At 45.7% G+C, this 15,496-nt stretch overlaps 1 long non-coding RNA gene and 1 other non-coding gene across 2 annotated transcripts; one reads left to right on the top strand and one right to left on the bottom strand.

The window, feature by feature from the left end:
* Positions 1-229: 229 nt before the first annotated feature.
* Positions 230-2,049, bottom strand: LOC134585645 (uncharacterized). Its single transcript, XR_010086535.1, has 3 exons — positions 2,002-2,049; positions 1,466-1,556; positions 230-329 (listed from the first exon to the last, which is right to left on the bottom strand). It is a non-coding gene; the product is annotated as an uncharacterized LOC134585645 (long non-coding RNA).
* Positions 2,050-15,027: 12,978 nt separating this feature from the next.
* Positions 15,028-15,100, top strand: TRNAV-AAC (transfer RNA valine (anticodon AAC)). The gene has a single exon. It is a non-coding gene; the product is annotated as a tRNA-Val (tRNA).
* Positions 15,101-15,496: the final 396 nt, after the last annotated feature.

The following is a 15,496-nucleotide window of genomic DNA, read 5'->3' as shown; positions in this document are numbered from 1 at the left end:
ATATAGCTGCCACAGAGGGAGATTCTAATTTTTCAGATGGGCATCTTTCTCTCTCTGCAAACCAGCTCAGACTATTCAGAGAAACTCTCAGGCACACGTGACAAAGCAACCTAGTATCGTTAAACAGTAGAAGCTCCAAGTCACAGAGTGCACAGCACATAAAAAAAAATTATATATATTTTTTTAAAATCAAGATCTAGATAGATATACACATGTTCTTACAGGGGAGAAAGATCATATCCATGCGCCGATAGGTGGTTTACAGTTAATCTTCTCAGTGCGATTTTACCATTCTGTAGAAGGTTAAAATCCATGTTTGCTACTTCAAGCTGCAAAGAACAAAGAAATGCAATGTCAGCCCAATCCAAAAAAGGTAAAAATTAAAACTGTGGAGGCAAGTCATTACTATCACTAAAGTCTCCAAAACAACTTTAGCTTAATGAATTAGTTTTGGTGTATAGATCATGCCCCTGCAGTCTCACTGCTCAATTCTATGCCATTAAAGAGTTAAATCACTTTGTTTCTGTTTATGCAGCCCCAGCCACACAGCATGCATAAAACAAAAAAAAAAAGTTTCATTCAGATGGAACTTTAAAAAGTTTGTGTCTTCTGCTCTGTAAATTAAACTCCAATTACATACAGGAGGATCCTGCAGTCTAGCAAGCAATTAACAGAGCAGGAGGATATAAATTATTAAACAGAATTTGCAATAAAGGAAGTATAAACATTAGTTGACGCTTTACAGGAAGTGTTTAGGAAGGCTGTGTAAGTCACATGAAGGGGAAAGTGCCTAGGGCTGCATAGACAAAGTGATGTAACTCCTAAATGGCAGATAATTGAGCAATGAGACTGCAAGGGCATAATCTATACACAAAAACTTCTTAATTAAGCAAGAGTTAATTTGTGACAATGGTGTCTCTTTAATTCTGAGATATTCAAAAAGTCATTACTGTAATATGAACACAGTTCTGTGGCACAGTTTCCATAACGGTAAAAGAGGAGGAAGATTGACACCCCTGCCCCATTAGCTAGATATATAACCTCCCACTGACTTCAGGGCTGTAATAGGTTAAATGCAGTCCTTAAAGATTTGTTTTAAAATAGTCAAAGACAAAATTGGGATTCCTAATAGAAAATCAACATTTCTAAGTCTATATTACTCCTTATTTGAGGGCAACATTACTTATTCTTTTGAATTTCCTTTTTTCAATTAGACTGTTACAAATGTAGTACTCTACTGCGCACATTTAATGAAGACTTTTAAATACTAAATTATGTAAAAATCTGTATTCCAATGTATCTCGCTCTGCGAACCAAAGCAGTATGTATGAGACCAGCTCTGGCTATTTAGGGAGACTTTTTCTGGCACACGTGACAAAGCCACCCAGTAAGGTGAAACAGGGAAAGCTGAAAGTCAGTGTGCACAGTATAAGAATACAGAGATGAATTTTCTGGTGAAACAGACCTCATCCAGTCAATAGATGTTTTCCAGGTAATTTTCTCAGTGTTGGTATGACATTGTGTGGCAGCTTAAACTCCATATTTGACATCACAAACTGTAAAGGAACAATTAGGAACAAAATGTTAGTGAAGAAACAACCAAAGCTAAAATATCAAAAGCCATTTGTGTCATGACTGCATCATGTCTATTCTTGTGCTTGCATAAAAATCTTCACTGCAGCCTCTTTGCTCCACCAATAACCTGTTAGTAAACCATTTTCACACCCCAGACTCTTTGCTTCCCCAGCGCTGACCCTCCCTCTATGGAATGCCCTACCACACTCAACCATCCCTATAGTACAATACAAGTATACAGTTCTATACAGATAACCTGCATTGTAATGTCTCTCTCTCTGCGAACCAGAGCAGTCACTATGAGACCAGCTCTGGCTATTTAGGGAGAGTCTCTCTGGCACATGTGACAGAGCCACCCAGTATGGTGAAACAGGGGAAGCCAAGAGTCACAATGTGCACTTTATAAAATTACAGAGATGTACTTACTGTAGAGAATTCCATGTTTGATACCGCAAACTGTAAGGAAGAGAAAGGCAATGTCAATAAAAAAAAAATGATATGAATTTGTGTCACGCATGACCATCATGCCTGATTTCAAGTTATTTAGAAATTGCTCTTTTGCATACACTTTCCATAACTATTCCCAGGAGAAATGGATATAGATAACCTCATTAGTAACAGGCAGGAAAAATAAGTAAATAAAAATCCATAAAATTTGTGAATGTACCTTGTTTCCCCTAAATAATACTCAGCCTTATTTTGTGAATTTAATGTTTTTAAAAAAAAAAAAAAAAAAAGTTAGAGTAATAAGTGGTGGAAACATAATTTTGTTGTATTACAGAAAAAAGTCACATTGATGAAGGTGGAATAAGTTTCATACTTCATAGTTGGCAAGTACAGGGTGGCCCATAAGCCCCTACCCATCCAGTACACCGATACATAAAGATATATGGATGGTAGGGACTTATGGGCCACAAACAAACATGGTGCAAACATGAAAACAAATGCAACATTTTGTTTAAATAACCACTACAAATTTCAGGGCTAAAATAGGCTGACTATATACTTTATATTGGACAGCAGTAAAATTTTCCTACTCATAATAGAATCATCATCAGCATTTATTTAGCGCCAACAAATTCCGTGGCGCTTTATACACACACGTGTAAATTAATCTGGCTGCAAATATTGCACGAGATATAACCATGATAAACTGATGAAGGTTAGCATTTTGTTCATCCATACAACTCCGCAGAATATGTGCGGATTATACAAACTATCATTATCATCAACGACTCTAAAATATATTCCAAGGGATTACATACAGGATTATCCAATCTAACTGCAATCAATACAACCTAGATAATAACATTCAGAATTTATGCAAAAAGGTTCGCATCAGATGTCATTAACATGCGAATTACTACATTAATAAGCATTTCCAGTTGAGTCACTTAACAGCTATTTAATTCCACTGCGATCCCACGCTGTATAACTTGTAGTGCCCATTACTAGTGTACCAGTTCTGTAAATCCATTTCCCTATAAAGTAACCCGGCAAACCGATACCATATTTTTAAATATCTGTAATAAATTATTCCCATTTAGCTAGCTGTGATACACGTGCTAAAAATAAAACTATCTCCTGAAACATACCCACCAGAGCCAGTCCTGACAGCCGACCGATCCAGCTCCACGTGTGTCTTCTGGCAAGAGCGATAAACTGCAGAGCCTTAAGTAGGCGCTGAATACGCATGCTCGCTCTAGTGTAGCGCACTCTACGGAGCGGCCATTTCATCAGAAGCAGGATACTTTGCCGCTCGTAATAATATCCAACAAAATGGCTCCTCCAGCGAAGCAAAGCTGTGTGCAGCTTGTAAAGCCTGTTGAAGGGGGGCGGGGAGGGGTCGTATTTCATTTTTTTTTTTTCTTTTTTACGATTATTGAAATCAAGTACTGCAAATCGACAACAGAGTAATTACTGCAATGAAAGATACATCCTTTCTATAGCATGCCTGTAAAGAAACAGCATGGTTGCCATTAGTTTAGCATGCTAGCTTTCTGTGGAATCCTCTTCCCTAAAACTGCAGGAGATTGCTTATTGTAAACTCATGATGCTGGGAGATGCTGGGGGGAGAAAGGGAGAGGAAGAGGAGAATCTGGGGGAGTGGAAGAGGAGATGCTGGGGGAGAAGAGGAGGAGGAGATGCTGGGGGGAGAAGGGGAGAGGAAGAGGAGAATCTGGGGGAGTGGAAGAGGAGATGCTGGGGGAGAAGAGGAGGAGATGCTGGGGAGAAGAAGAGGAGAATCTGGGGGCTAGAAAGAGGAGAATCTGGGGGAGGGAAAAGGAGAATCTGGGGGGAGAGGAGGAGGAGATGCTGGGGGGGAGAGGAGGAGATGCTGGTGGAGAGAAGAGGAGAATCTGGGGGGGAGAGGAGGAGGAGAATCTGGGGGGGAGAGGAGGAGGAGATGCTGGGGGAGAAGAGGAGGAGGATATGCTGGGAAAAGGAAGAGAAGAATCTGGAGGAGGAGGAGAAAGGGAGAGGAAGAGGAGAATCTGGAGGAGAAAGGAAGAGGAGAATCTGGAGATGTTGGGGGGAGAGGAGAAGGAGATGCTGGGGGGAGAAAGGGAGAGGAGGAGAAGATGCTGGGGAGAGGAAGAGGAGAATCTGGGAGAGAAGAGGAGGAGGAGATGCTGGGGAGAAGAGGAGAAGGAGGTGTTGGGGGAAATGAGAAGAATCTGGGGGAGAGGAGGAGATGTTGGGGGGAGAAAGGGAGAGGAAGGGAAGAATCTGGGGAGAAAGGGAGAGGAAGAGGAGAATCTGGGGGAGAGGAAGAGGAGATTCTGGGGGAGAATGGGAGAAAAGGAGGAGGAGATGCTGGGGGGAGAAGGGGAGAGGAGGAGATGCTGGGAGAGAATGGGAAAGGAAGAGGAGAATATGGGGGAGAGGAAGATAAGAATCTGGGGGAGAGGAGGAGGAGAATCTGGGGTGAGAATGGGAGAGAAAGAGGGGGGGATGCTGAGGGGAGAAGGAAAAGGAAGAGGAGAATCTGGGGGAGAGGAAGAGGAGAATCTGGGGAGAGGAGGAGATGTTGGGGGAGAGGGGGATATGCTGTGGGTAGAGAAGGGAAGATGCTGGGGGTGAGAGAAGAGTAGAATTAGTTCGGACAACTGTATGAGTTGTTTTTTCTAAACTTAAAACTCAGTATTCAGGTTTAATTGCTGTGTTGGCACTTTGCAGGGGAAAAAGTTGGCATGTATTGCGGTTTGGGCACTCGGGCTCAAAAAGTGCCCTAGGGTATATCAAATGGTATTTTTTTTTTTTTTTATTCTTTATTTTTGCAGTGTATCATTATGTATGCAATTGCAAGTAAACATTAAGATTCCAAGGTGGGCACTGGTGTACAGTGAATGGAAGGCTGGTAAACACAGCTTAAGCGCAGCACGTTAAAGGAACTATTGGGAGTTCGTCGAGGTATTGCCAGCAACAAAGCCAAGCGGGTCATAATCAGTGAACTGATGGAGCTAGACCGAGAGAACTTGGCTGCGGCAACACCGACCGTTCAAGAAAATGAAACACTGATAAACAGGGAGAGCAGGGAACGACTGGCACTGTTCCCAAACCCATTTCCCGAAATCATCATGCAGGTGATCAATAATGTAACAGAAAATGCAAACGCAAGGGAACAGCGAGAGCTACAACTGCGGCTAGCTGAAAGTCAACGAACAGCAGCGATATCGCCGAACAGAGGCAGCAACACAGTGGAATCGCCGGAAGATTCCCTTCAGCGCTTTTAAAAGTTTTAATGAGACAGAAAGTGAGATTGATGGCTATCTGGCAGATTTTGAGCACCAGTGTGCCTTACACAAAGTGGTTGCAGACGAATGGGTCCCCATAGTAGCAGGAAAGCTATCGGCCAAAGCAGCAGATGCCTTCAGGGCGGTTCCAGATCAAGTGATCCACAGCTATGAGCGGGTAGAAGAGGCACTCTTGGCCAGGTACGCGGTAACCCCTGAGGCGTACCGCAGAAAATTTTGAGAATCCCGCAAAGTGGGGGCGAGGCCTGACCGCCGGCCGGATCAGACATGTTTTGTCTGAGCTCCGGCCTCTGAGCTGGAAAATCAGTGCTAACTGCGAGCCAAAAGCAGACACCGACCTAAGATCGTGATTATGGCATCGCCCAGGCAACGGCGATCCAGGGGATACCTGATAGGACCCCCACCGGCACCAAAGTGGCCCGATCAAGGCCTGAGGCCTCCAGGCTTGAGCTTGGGTGAGACGGCCGCTCTCCCAGCTCTCCGGCCGGCGCTCTGCCACCCCCTCCCCCCTCTGGACCGGGGGGGGGTCATCCCGGTCTCCACGGGTGACCACCAATGCATACTGCAACAACTCCACTCCGGTCCTGCCGAGCATTGAGGTCCGTGCGGTGTACCCCAAGATGGCCGACCGCCATCTATCCGGAGCACGATGCAACATGGACACCGAGCGCAGCAACCCCACTAGCCGAAAAGAAGAACCCTGTGTGACATACTAGCACGGTGCTCATAAATCGCACAGCCAAAGATGACACAGCAGGAGTGCCTTGCAAGCTCCCAACCACCCCTGGAACATGCCCGTCCGACGGCAAGCTATAACCATAGCAGCCTCCAGGTATTAAACCTACCCTTACCGCAGTGGCCCACCCTGAAAGAACAAGCCTCGCCAACAATCAGTGGGCCTGAATCACCGGATTGCTACAGCTTACAGAGTACAGCACCCAGACTCACCCAGCAACCGGGAAGCTTGTTGACGACAGACGGCGGACACCGCGCCACTGGGCAGGACAATGGGACCTAATGGACTTCTTCTGGTACTATACAGGGACTCTTCCACACACCTAGGCATGTGCTGTGTTCCCCCAGACTCTCATTTTTTGCTCTGCCGGAGCTGGCGGTCATTCCAGCCCTTTATGCTAAGATACACACTGTATGCTGTACCACTCATAGCCTCATTAGATGTTGCTGTAGCTAAAATTATCAATAAGAATGCATGCACCCTATCTACGGTAGCTGTTTTTTTGTTACATTTCCTACCTATGGACGGAGACAGCATGGTGTGTGACGTTATGCCTGGTGGTGCCCTATTTCTTTGCTATCACTCTCGGTTAAGCTAGAGACCTCTAAATCTAACACAAATGTCAGTATGCAACTCAGAATAAGTTCCTTATCTGTCATACCTAGTAACTGACACCTGGTGTAACTTTTGCTGCAACTACTTTACTTTAAAGTATAAAATGTGCTATGCCCTGAAATGCCAAACAGTTACTGTTAAATGTTGAATGACAAGTTGTCACTGGCTGTTGTGGCATTGCTTGCCTCACTGTATTTCTCGTGCACAATAAAATAAAGAATATAAAAAAAAATCCCGCAAAGTGGACAAAGACTCTTATATAGAGTGGGCCTGCCAATTGCAGTTGTCAGCGTCCAACTGGATTACAAGTTGCCAAGCGACCACAGTAGATGACATCCTACAGGTCATCCTGTTAGACGTTAACCAACGTTAAGGAGTGGTTAAGGGACCGCAGACCCCTCTCTCTTCCCGAGGCAGCCAGACTTGCGGATGAATCAACTAATACCCGCAAGGAAGATCGCTCTACACCCCGGGTCCAACCTCCTTGGACGAGACACCAGTAAAGCCAGCAGTAGCGAGGTACCAGACCCCCAGCCGGCATCCACCAGCCAACCCTGGACGCCCGGTTACCAACAAGCCACGCTGTTTTTGCTGCAAGCAACTAGGGCATTTACGTAATAATTGTCCCCTGAAAGCCCCCAGATCCAACTGGACTTGGCCTGGGTTTTCCAACCCCAGGGCTGCGGCACACTGTGTGGATTACCCTCGCCCACCGCTTGGGACGCCAGGGAACTAAACTGAGAGGAGCCTCTGGGAATGCTGTATGAAGTCTACCTGGTCCAGTCAACCATCACTGACAACCGGAAACACCATTGTCAGTTGGTGATGGTAAATGAAAAAACTGCCCGCAGAGGTCTTATTGGGCAATGACATTGGCCCCTCTGACCTCCTCCTTTATACCTACACTCAGGGCCGCCATCAGAGGGTGACTGCTCTGGCAGTCCTGGTCCCCACCTTCCCTCTCTGCACACATAGATAGCGAATATCGCTATCTATGTGTGCAGCCGTGGGCCCCCGGCTCCCTGTTACCGCAGAGGGGGCCCAGCACACTGCATCTATGTGGTGGAATCTCGGTAAAAATAAATTTAGTAGGCCGAGATTACCACGTGGCATGTGTACGTGCATATACTGGTGTATCGGTCGGTTGGTTGCACGTGGCAAAGATACAATCAGTAGTGTGCGGAGCATGTGCGAGAATACAGGATGTAGTATTCCCCTCCTCCATTGTGCTGGGCAAGCCATGCGGTCGAACAGGAAGTTAGTTCTTATTCGTTTTGATTGGTTAAGAGAATGTGTGGGTGGAGCTTATTATGGGAGGAGTTATGTGCCTATATAAGGAGCCTACACTATTGTCCGGGGCTCAGAACTTGTTGTATTTTGGTGACATTAGTCCCTCTGAGTCCCGATCGGTGAACCGAATAAAGAATCTCTTCCTTCCTGAAGAAACCTGTGTCCATCTCTCTGTGCTTGGCTTCCGTCAGTTTCTCCGGTATCATTTGGTACATTGGCCGTGAAGCTCATCGTTCAACGGTAGCTGAGAAGCAGAGGCGTGAGACGGTCTATCTTTGCCCACGTTCTCTACGGCTGCACCCCTGAACTTCTGCGTGGACCTCCCTTCGTCTCGGCGCCACTGGTCTGTTGTCCAGGAGATCATCGGCCTCTACGTAGTAAGTGCTGGGGTGTCCCCGTCGATGAGTGTGAACTCAGGTTCAGGAACGAGGAGGTAAGACGACCGCTGTTTTAGACGGCGGACCCACTAGGGGTTTTGGATACCGATTGTGCGGTAGGCCCATAAGGGGTTATTTGGAATCTGCCCCCTCCAGTGGAGGGAAGGAGCGAAGGCGCACCGCTCAATTAAACGCTCTTTAGTAAGCCCGTTTAATTTTGGTTTGGAGTCAGGCGGGGTCCTGTGTAAATAGCCCTAGCCGGACACCGGTGTCTTGTCTAGACTAGCGTTCTAGGGTGTATATTACGTTCGCTAGGTCGGAGGGACCGGGAGACTAAGCGGCGCCTGTGTAAATTCGGTTCGCTAGATCTCAACCTATCTTGGCTAAGTGGGAAGGCGTGTAAATTTGGAACCCACTAGATTTTTGATAGAGTAATTAGACTAAGAGGGTACTGTTGTAAATTCCGCCCTTTAGTTCGCTATATGTGGTGCTTGGGCAGTGTGGCTAACCAAAACGGATGTAGATAGTTTTAGGTAGTCCATCAAGGTACTGGCCAATAGATTAGTTGGGAATTGTATATGTGTTAAAGATTGTTGTAGTAGCGTGTATATCTTGCTAGATAGCGTGAGCTCTGCCGTCTAGCGAGAGTGTGAATAGTGTGTAACTGTATTATAGCGCACGGTACCATAACCATGTATAATTACTGACATTGTAAATAAGTACTAATAATTGTCGTCTATATTGCATGTCTAACACCATAACCACTACTAATTGTACTGTGACTTTAAATTGTACTTTAACCTATGCTAACCGTACTGTAACTACTGTTTGTAAAGACGATGTTACTGGGGTATGTTATAGACGGGTAATTCAAATATAGGGAATTATAGCGTGGGTGACTGTATAGTTTCGCCAAAGGGCACAGTATTAGTTACTTAGTGACTGGTGTAACAGCTGTGTGTGTACGGGAATTCCCTGAGTGTTTTGTTGTGTGCGTTTCACTTAGTAACTGTACCACGTGGTGCTGTTGCCGAGGGAACGGGTGTGACCGTTGGTAGAGTGTTTGCTTAGTATCTGTTGGAAACGACGCTCCATTGTTAAGTATGGGCGTGTCAGATTCGACGATTTTGGATCCCTTAGGATGCATGTTAAAGAATTTTAAAAAGGGATACACTAAATGTGATTTTGGGGTAAAAAATGTCTCCAGCACGCCTGATAACACTGTGTAGTAGGGAATGGCCTACTTTGGTGGCCGCATGGCCGCCACGTGGCAGTTTGGATCCTAATCTGGTACAGCGTGTACACGTGGCTGTATCAGGTAGGCCTGAACTTTACGGCCAGTTTCCATATATTGATTGTTGGAGGCAGGCCGTAAATGACTCGCCAAAATGGATCCGGGTATGCCACGAGGAGCAATGTCACCTCATGGTGGCCAGGACTCGCTTGTCCACTAGGGCCATGATTACGCCCATTTTGGACACGCCCCCTGAGTCCGAGATCCCTATGCCGCCCCCTTACTCTTCCTCCACAGGAAGAGGAAGAGGAGGTGCTGCTGGAAACACTACACCCCTTTCCCCATTGTCCCCACCTACTTCCTCCTCCAGCTCCGAATCCAGCTCCCTTGTTTCAAAACCTCCCCTTCCGGTTCCTACTTCCGTTAACCCCACATATCCTGATTTGGCACCATATCTAGCTTCCGGTCAGGCTCCCCCTAGTCCGGCCCGGAATATTTTATTCAACAACCTTCCCCATAGTAAAGCTTCCCCATCCCCATGCCTTACTACCCCTCGACTGGAACCCCTAACTGACGCACCTCAACGAAGCCCCATACTAACCCGACAACTGACCGGTACTCTCCAACCCCGACATTATCAAATGCCACTTCGATTGACTCCTGGCTCGACACACCTTAACGATGACGGCCAGATACAATACGCTGACCCAGTCTTTGTCTACGTCCCTTTCACGACTACCGATCTCTTTAATTGGAAGACCCATAACTCCTCATACACTGATAAACCTCAAGCCATGACCGATCTGTTCACCTCGATAGTCCAGACACACAATCCCACTTGGGCTGATTGCCAGCAATTATTAATGACATTATTTAATAACGAGGAAAGGACTAGGATAAACCAAGCGGCAATTAAAGCGCTGGAAGAAGAGGCCCGTACACGAAATCAAGCCAATCCAGCAGCATGGGCCGCAACTCATTATCCGAACACTGATCCAGAGTGGAATGTCAATGGCGCAGACATGGTTCATTTAAAAGCTTATAGAGACGCTATTATTGCTGGCATGAAAGCCGGAGGGAAGAAAGCGATTAATATGTCTAAGACGGCTGAAGTGTTACAGATGAATCGCCCAGTGTCTTTTATGACCGATTATTGGAGGCATACCGCTTGTATACCCCCTTTAATCCGGAGTCCCCTGAGAATTCCCGGATGGTTAACTCTTTGTCAGCCAAGCCTACGGAGATATAAAGCGCAAGCTACAAAAGTTAGAAGGGTTTGTAGGGATGTCCATAACCCAACTAATGGAGGTAGTGAATAAAGTATATATGAACAGGGAAACGGAGACGAAGAAAGAGGAAGAGCGCAAGATGCGTAAAAAGGCAGATATGCTAGCGGTAGCGATCGCATTCGTAGATAGAAGGGAAAAGGGGAACGGATAGAGGCGATAGTAAGTGGAATAGGGAACCCCTGAGTAGGAATCAGTGCGCATACTGTAAGGAAGAAGGGCATTGGAGAAGTGAGTGTCCACAAAGGGAACAGTATGAGAGAGATCGACCCAGGGCAGGATATGGTAATTATAGAGGCAGAGCGAGAGGTAGAGGAGGTCCCGGAGGGAGTAATGGTAGCAGGAAGTGTTAGAGAAGACAGGTACTATCCTGCAGCGCAGAGATCCCGCGACAGAGAAGATAGGGACTTTGTAGGATTGGCTGACACGGTCATGGAGGACTATTGATACCGACCGGGCTCCATCCCCCTTGGCCGAGCGGAGCCTATGGTCGATGTATCAATAGGGGGAAAAAGGAGTACATTCATGATCGATACTGGTGCTGAACATTCGGTGGTGACTGACCTAGTTGCTCCTCCATCTGGAAGAACTATCACCGTAATAGGAGCAACTGGAAGGAGTGCTGCTAAACCGGTTCTTAAAATTCGACTCTGTACATTGGGAGGCCACATAGTGAAACATCAATTCCTTTATATGCCTGAATGTCCAGTCCAACTGCTAGGACGTGATTTGTTGTCGAAATTACAAGCGCAGATAACATTTCTACCAAATGGAACAACATCTTTAAAGTTCAATGGACCTTCAGGTATAATGACACTATCTGTACCAAAGGAAGAAGAGTGGCGACTTAATACAGCGTTGACTAGCCAAAACCCTAAGAGTGATGAATCCTTGTTCAATATACCAGGAGTTTGGGCAGAGAACAACCCACCAGGACTTGCTCGCAATATTCCACCAATTCGAATCGAACTGAAACTTGGGGTCTATCCAGTGAGCCTACGGCAATATCATATCCCGCAAAAGGCCAAGAAGAATATACAATCGTATCTGGATAAGTTCATACAGTATGGTATCCTAAAATTCTGTACTTCCCCCTGGAACACCCCATTGCTGCCTGTTCAAAAGCCCGGTACAGATGAGTATCGCCCTGTGCAGGACTTAAGAGCAGTCAATGATGCGGTCGTAAGTATACATCCAGTTGTGCCCAATCCATATAACCTGCTTGCTTTAATTCCGGGCGGGGCTACCTATTTCACTGTCTTAGATCTCAAAGATGCCTTCTTTTGCCTTCGAATTGCTGCAGAAAGTCAGTGTATCTTCTCATTCCAATGGGAAAATGCTGTAATGGGCTCGAAACGCCAGATGACTTGGACAAGACTGCCCCAAGGGTTTAAGAATTCACCTACCCTATTTGGTTCAGCTTTAAGTCAAGACTTACTGGATTTCAAGTCCATCCCAGAAGAGTGTGTACTATTACAATATGTAGATGATTTGTTGATAGCCGCAGTTACAAGAGAAATATGTCAGCAAGCAACGCATGATCTACTACACATTCTCTGGAAGGCAGGATACAAGGTATCCAGGAAGAAGGCTCAGTTGTGTCAGCCAACTGTCAAGTATCTGGGATTCCATATCTCTGAAGGTCAAAGAATAATGGGGCCAGAGAGAAAAGAAGCTGTATGCCAAATACCAATACCCAAGAATAGAAGACAAGTGCGGGAGTTCTTGGGGGCAGCAGGCTTCTGTAGGATATGGATTCCCAGTTATGCGATATTGGCGAAACCTCTTTATGCAGCTATAAAAGGTACAGAACACGATCCCTTCCTATGGACCCCTGAACAGCAAAAGGCATTTGAAGATGTAAAGAAGGCTTTGATGAGCGCCCCAGCATTAGGTCTACCTGATCACACACATCCATTCTACTTATATGTACACGAGCAAAGAAGAATGGCTGTGGGAGTGTTAACACAGTACTTGGGATCATGGCAAAGACCTGTAGCATATATGTCCAAACATCTGGATGCAGTGGCCAGTGGTCTTCCACCTTGTCTAAGAGCCGCCCTGCTGGTAGCTGAAGCCAATAAACTCACTCTGGGTCAAGAACTCTATGTGCGAGTCCCGCACGCAGTACAGACGTTGCTAGATTACAAAGGCAATCATTGGTTTAGTAACAGCCGCATGACTAAGTATCAAGCTATGTTGTGTGAAAACCCAAGAGTGCATTTAGAGACTGTCAATACCTTAAATCCAGCTACCCTTTTGCCGCAACCTACTGAAAGTCAACACGATTGCCTGGAGGTGATGGATGAAGTATTTTCAAATAGACCAGATCTTCGTGACTTTCCCATCCAGAACCCTGATGTCCAGTACTATACGGACGGCAGTAGTTATGTGAAGGAAGGGATTCGCTATGCAGGATATGCAGTAACAACGATAGACAAGGTGATAGAAGCTCGGCCACTGTCAAAAGGAACATCGGCACAGAAGGCAGAATTGATCGCACTAACACGAGCGTTACAATTGGCTGAAGGTTTAAGAGTGAACATCTACACGGACTCCAAGTATGCGTTTTTAACCACTCATGCCCACGAAGCTTTGTATAAAGAAAGAGGACTATTAGATTCAGAGAGTAAAAAAATCAAGTACGCTGCTGAAATATTACAACTACTGGAAGCCGTATGGGAACCGAAAGAAGTTGGTATTATACATTGTCGGGCGCATCTAAAAGGAGATGGTGATGTAACCAAAGGGAATCGGATGGCAGATAGTGCAGCTAAGCGTGCCGCTGAATCAGGAAGACAGGAATATGTGGAACATATAGCTGCTCTTATACCGACTCCACTGACTCAATGGACTCAAGAAGAAGAGTGGTTAAAGACTGAACCTGGAAAGTACCTGGAAAACAAATGGTATCAGTTAGAAGATGGAAGAATAGTCATTCCAGCATCACTAGCTGTAGAAATTGTCCAGAACTATCACAACGGGACACATTCTGGAAGAGATAGTATGGAAGAATCTCTCAGAAAACATTTCTACATACCAAGATTGTCCAACTTGACTCAAGCCATTGTACGAAGATGTGTAATATGTGCTAAGAATAATGCAAGGCAAGGACCAGTAAAACCACCAGGAGTTCAGTATATGGGGGGACTCCCTATGTCCGATCTACAAATTGACTATACAGTAATGCCTAAATCTGGTGGACATCGCTACCTACTAGTAATTGTGTGCACCTATTCAGGCTGGGTAGAAGCATGTCCTACTCGTACAGAGAAAGCAGGAGAAGTTGTACGATTCCTGCTGCGAGAAATAATACCCCGATATGGACTACCATGCTCTATAGGATCGGATAATGGTCCAGCCTTTGTTCACCAGTGCCTACAACAACTGACTCATATGCTTGGTATTAAGTGGAAGCTTCATACGGCATATAGACCTCAGAGCTCTGGTAAAGTAGAAAGAATGAATAGAACTATAAAGAACCAGTTGGCAAAGATGTGCCAAGAGACTCAGCTTAAGTGGAATGTTCTTTTGCCCATAGCTCTGTTACGTATTCGTAGTACACCTACCAGAAGGATGGGTCTCTCACCTTTTGAAATCATGTATGGGCGTCCACCTCCCGTACTTGGTAACTTAAGGGGGGATTTGAGTCAGTTGGGAGAAGGGATTACTCGGCAGCAGGTTGTAGAGTTGGGTAAAACTATGGAGGAGGTACAGAAATGGGTACAAGATAGATTACCTGTGAATATTTATCCCCCTGTTCATAGCTATCACCCGGGAGATCAAGTGTGGATTAAAGAGTGGAACAGTATACCGTTAGGGCCTAAGTGGAGGGGTCCTTATGTTCTTTTGTCTACCCCTACAGCAATAAAGGTGGCTGAAGTGACTCTGTGGATTCATCACTCCAGGGTTAAACCAGCAGCAGTAGATTCTTGGCAAGCTACACCAGATCCAGAGAATCCCTGCAAGATCCGGTTAAAGCGCACGACTCAGTCGGAGTGACGAGGAGACATTGGGATTACAATTGTATTTAAAGAGATTAGTAAGTGAGTGTTTTTGACGGCCATAATAAAGCCTGACCACTCACCCACGTATCATAGCCAGGGTGTCTCGAAGGGACCCCTGTGAAGAAGAGCAGAACTGAAGAAGAGCTGTAGTTTCTGTAGTGTAGTGGTTATCATGTTCGCCTAACACGCGAAAAGTCCCTGGTTCGAAACCGGGCAGAAACATTGCTTTCGTTCCGTTTAAAGTGCAAGATAATGCATCTTGGACGTAAAAACCCAAGGGTAGAGTACAAAATATTTGATAGAGTCCTAACCTCAACATCTGAGGAAAGGGATTTAGGGGTGATTATTTCTGATGACTTAAAGCGGCACTGTCATGCCGAACTTACCTTTCCTCAATCTCTTCCTCTTCTCCCCCTCTCTCGGGATCTGTTATTCTTTTCTTCCTGTCTTCTTTAGTTTTCTTTAAAATCATAAGACAAAGTAAGGACTCTGTCTTATGGAGGATTCCTCCGCTTGACCAGCTCTGACCAGCGGAGGAGCAAAGTGTGCTTCATTTCCGCTGGTCAGACCAATTTTCCCATGATCCCTAGCTTTCCTCCCAGTTCCCACAATGCTTCC

Source organism: Pelobates fuscus, chromosome 2 (genome assembly GCF_036172605.1).
Source record: "Pelobates fuscus isolate aPelFus1 chromosome 2, aPelFus1.pri, whole genome shotgun sequence".
In the NCBI taxonomy this organism is placed as follows: domain Eukaryota; kingdom Metazoa; phylum Chordata; class Amphibia; order Anura; family Pelobatidae; genus Pelobates; species Pelobates fuscus.
Note: the sequence above shows the minus strand (reverse complement) of the source record. Positions and strands in the feature narration are given on the sequence as shown.